Below are 4,979 nucleotides of genomic sequence, written 5' to 3'. Positions count from 1 at the left end.
GAGACATCACTATTCTAATTTATGCAATTTGCCTAAAAGGTAAACATATATTTTAGAATGTTTATAGCCTATATTTTTATGGAAAGAGATAGGCCTTATTTTTTTGCAGTGTAAATAGCTGTCTGACTCACCACGTCAATAACAAAACATTTTGAAAATAAAACGCGCATATCTTACAGTTTCCTTCAAATTCTATCTTTTTTTAAATATGGTGTTTGTCACAATATTGGGAAGAGCACGAAAGGGTAACTGTCTCATTAGGCTACTGTCCGTGCACGACACCTGTGAACAGAGGTTCTACTGTCATCGGACCTGTTCAAACCAGCCAATGGACTGTTTGATCAACGAGTGCATCCTCATGTCTGTCGTTACCGTCTATGTTCCAAAGCCATCAAACAAAGTTAAGTTCACAAAAATGATCATTATTATTCGCGCAAAAGTATTTTCTCAGAACATGAGTTTTGCTATTTAGAACACAATTTAAAGCGGAATTGTCATGCGCCAAGTAATCCTCGCTGTGATTAAAACATTAAATCGCATACCACAGAAAAATTGTTTGAAAGCAGCACATCCACTGCAAATATTTCTGTTTAAATTCATATAAAAATTTTGTAATTTCTGGATAATAATTTCATGAAATTTCAGTGCTTAACTTCATTATTCAGAGTGCGTATGCATGGTTTAGAGTGTCCGTACGGTGTGCACATATTTATGCCTAGTTTATTTTTTATAAATACCGATATGTGCGTGGAAAATTGCGTACGCACATTTCCATGCCCATTTTGTGCATACGCAAAGTTTATACATCAGGCCCCTGGACTTTCAATGATGGGACTGAAACCTCTTTTAGGTTCCATTAAAACCTTAATTTGGGTTTCAAAGATTATCCAAAGTCTTATGGGTTTGGAAGGACATAAGGTTGAGTAAATGATAGATGACAAGATTAAAATTTTTGGGTCTATCACTTTAAGGAAGTCCTTCAGTCTTCCATTGGTCACCCCAAACTCACACTGTTGGTTAAAAAAGAAAAGAAAAAAGACCGTTAAGCGTGAAAGAATACAGTATATTTTTTGTATTATTTATATACAATTATACAATTTATTCATATTTTTAACTAGCTTAAAACTTTACGTAGATTTCATCCTAAATGTGTGCGTATGCACAAAAGCTAGATTTTGCGTACGTACAAAAGTTTTCGAGATTTATAAAGCCATGCGTACGCCAGAACCTGTGCAAAATTCCCTTTGTAATACCCAGTCAGCGGAAGATTGTGCGTACATTAATCTCCACCCCGTCTCCTCCCCGAAATAGCCATTCATGGAGCTTACAATGCCTAGTTTTAATATGCATAACGTCATCTGCATATAATTTCCATGCATATTCCATCCACGTGACACCATGTTTAACGTAGTTAAGGGTAGGAATACGTTAGTAAAATATGAGATGCAGACTATAAATACGTTTTCTATTCTAATTATTCTAATTTATGCAATTTGCCTAAAAGGTAAACATATATTTTAGAATGTTTATAGCCTTGGAAAGAGAAGCTATTTACACTGCAAAAAAATAAGGCCTGACTCACCACGTCAATAACAAAACATTTTGAAAATAAAACGCGCATATCTTACAGTTTCCTTCAAATTCTATCTTTTTTTAAATATGGTGTTTGTCACAATATTGGGAAGAGCACGAAAGGGTAACTGTCTCATTAGGCTACTGTCCGTGCACGACACCTGTGAACAGAGGTTCTACTGTCATCGGACCTGTTCAAACCAGCCAATGGACTGTTTGATCAACGAGTGCATCCTCATGTCTGTCGTTACCGTCTATGTTCCAAAGCCATCAAACAAAGTTAAGTTCACAAAAATGATCATTATTATTCGCGCAAAAGTATTTTCTCAGAACATGAGTTTTGCTATTTAGAACACAATTTAAAGCGGAATTGTCATGCGCCAAGTAATCCTCGCTGTGATTAAAACATTAAATCGCATACCACAGAAAAATTGTTTGAAAGCAGCACATCCACTGCAAATATTTCTGTTTAAATTCATATAAAAATTTTGTAATTTCTGGATAATAATTTCATGAAATTTCAGTGCTTAACTTCATTATTCAGAGTGCGTATGCATGGTTTAGAGTGTCCGTACGGTGTGCACATATTTATGCCTAGTTTATTTTTTATAAATACCGATATGTGCGTGGAAAATTGCGTACGCACATTTCCATGCCCATTTTGTGCATACGCAAAGTTTATACATCAGGCCCCTGGACTTTCAATGATGGGACTGAAACCTCTTTTAGGTTCCATTAAAACCTTAATTTGGGTTTCAAAGATTATCCAAAGTCTTATGGGTTTGGAAGGACATAAGGTTGAGTAAATGATAGATGACAAGATTAAAATTTTTGGGTCTATCACTTTAAGGAAGTCCTTCAGTCTTCCATTGGTCACCCCAAACTCACACTGTTGGTTAAAAAAGAAAAGAAAAAAGACCGTTAAGCGTGAAAGAATACAGTATATTTTTTGTATTATTTATATACAATTATACAATTTATTCATATTTTTAACTAGCTTATTTTTTCAGTTTTAAGTTTTAGTTATTTTATGTGCTTTTGTTATTTTTATTAGTTTTTACTTTATTATTATTACTTATTTATTTTTATTTCAGTTTTAGTAATTTCAGTACTTCTTAAAAATTAGAACAGAACTAACTGGTCTAATATTTATATTGTATTTGATTATTTTAATGAACAAAATGATTTTTAGCTTTTATAGTTTAATAGTTTTAGTTTTAGCAGTTTTAAAAGTAGATACAAACAAGTAAAAAGCAGATAAATTGCAAAAGTTAAATACAAAACATTCTACTTCTGTGTTCTACGAAAGAAATTCATATAGTGCTGCTTTTGCCCAGCCCACACTGTTGCAAACTTTACGGGGGACTATTACCCAACAGCCCACACGGCAAAGTACAGCATTGTGAGAGCTGAGGGTGCTGTTTGAGACATTCCGTAAACTGCTCCATTTCACCTTGGTGCTGTCAAAGACATTAATTTGAGAACTGCTGCCCTAAGCGCTTGTTTGGCCTGTCGTCATTGTCTAGGATAGTATAGCATGTGTGAACAGTCAGGAATTGCAGTAAATAATGCCTTCCTCTATAAGGATGCTGTCAGGCCTCAGAGTTGTAAATAATCTTTCTTCTGGACAATAGCGAGTGCAGAAGAAAAAGGAACAGAGTACCGGGCGGTTTGTCTTCTTACAGCGAGTCAATTGCTTCAGATGGCCATAATCTGTTTTATAATATACAGATTTCAGTTGCCATTTCCCAGAAGACAGATCAATACACTTAAAAAAAAGAAAAGAAAAAGAAAACATATCTTAGAAATGAGATGGAAAAAGCCAAGCAAAATAAAAGCATCTCTCAGAAGTATCTGGGAATTTCCTCACTCATGAATATTTTTAATGCAATGAAGAGTTACAGCAGCCATAAAACTAAATTGTTATATTTAGATTTTGCCTGAGCAAAACCAGCACAATGCTAGGGTGTCGCTATGTGGTTGCTAGTATCAATGTTAATTGTATTTATATAGCACCATTAAACAAAGAAAAGTGTGTTTTCTCAATTATACATCTTATTAATTGACCTCTTATTAATGAATCTTATTGACTTAAGTAAACTGCAAACTGTTTAATTAAATGTTTTAATTGTTGTCTATTTGTAGATATTGTTTATGCTCAAACAGCAACATTACACACTAACTAATGTTAAAAAAGTGAAATCTCAATGAACAACCCCTTTAAGATATCATTAGATTCGAGGGTGCCAGACCTTTATGACTATGTTTAAAGTGTGGGTGGTGTACAACACAAACAAAGAGAGCCTGTGGCAACAGTTTGCTAATGAGGATGAGGACATGGACGTGCAGGAGAGATCTTCAGTTTGTTAATGCTGTAAAGGGCAGAGCAAAGATAAGAGGTGGGATTGAGTCAATCACAGGAACATTAGTGTTAAATCAGGTACAGAACACATTGAGCCTTAAGAGGATGGCACACTAAGCAAGCTAATAGACTCAAAGGTGGGTTGCAGCCAGCAGATGCCAGGCAAGCAGACAAGGACAATGACGAATACATGTAGTTTGACCATTTTATGAGCTGACATGACAATTAAAGGGTCGGTTCACCCAAAAATTACAATTCTGTCATTATTTACAATACTAAGGATTATATGGAAAACGTCTCAGGTTACTTATGTAACCATGGTTCCCTGAGTTAGCATGTGTGAACAGTCAGGAATTGCAGTAAATAATGCCTTCCTCTATAAGGATGCTGTCAGGCCTCAGAGTTGTAAATAATCTTTCTTCTGGACAATAGCGAGTGCAGAAGAAAAAGGAACAGAGTACCGGGCGGTTTGTCTTCTTACAGCGAGTCAATTGCTTCAGATGGCCATAATCTGTTTTATAATATACAGATTTCAGTTGCCATTTCCCAGAAGACAGATCAATACACTTAAAAAAAAGAAAAGAAAAAGAAAACATATCTTAGAAATGAGATGGAAAAAGCCAAGCAAAATAAAAGCATCTCTCAGAAGTATCTGGGAATTTCCTCACTCATGAATATTTTTAATGCAATGAAGAGTTACAGCAGCCATAAAACTAAATTGTTATATTTAGATTTTGCCTGAGCAAAACCAGCACAATGCTAGGGTGTCGCTATGTGGTTGCTAGTATCAATGTTAATTGTATTTATATAGCACCATTAAACAAAGAAAAGTGTGTTTTCTCAATTATACATCTTATTAATTGACCTCTTATTAATGAATCTTATTGACTTAAGTAAACTGCAAACTGTTTAATTAAATGTTTTAATTGTTGTCTATTTGTAGTTGTTTGTGAAATTTACTAGCAATTTCTGAGTGAAAACTGTTTCTACACCATTTTTTTTTTTGCAGTGCACACAACAGCTTACAAAAGCATTAAAAATTCTT

This window comes from Sinocyclocheilus anshuiensis, unplaced genomic scaffold (genome assembly GCF_001515605.1).
Source record: "Sinocyclocheilus anshuiensis isolate Anshui unplaced genomic scaffold, SAMN03320099.WGS_v1.1 scaffold179, whole genome shotgun sequence".
NCBI classification, from domain to species: Eukaryota; Metazoa; Chordata; class Actinopteri; order Cypriniformes; family Cyprinidae; genus Sinocyclocheilus; species Sinocyclocheilus anshuiensis.
The sequence above is the reverse complement of the archived record's forward strand: the minus strand, read 5'-3'. Positions refer to the sequence as shown.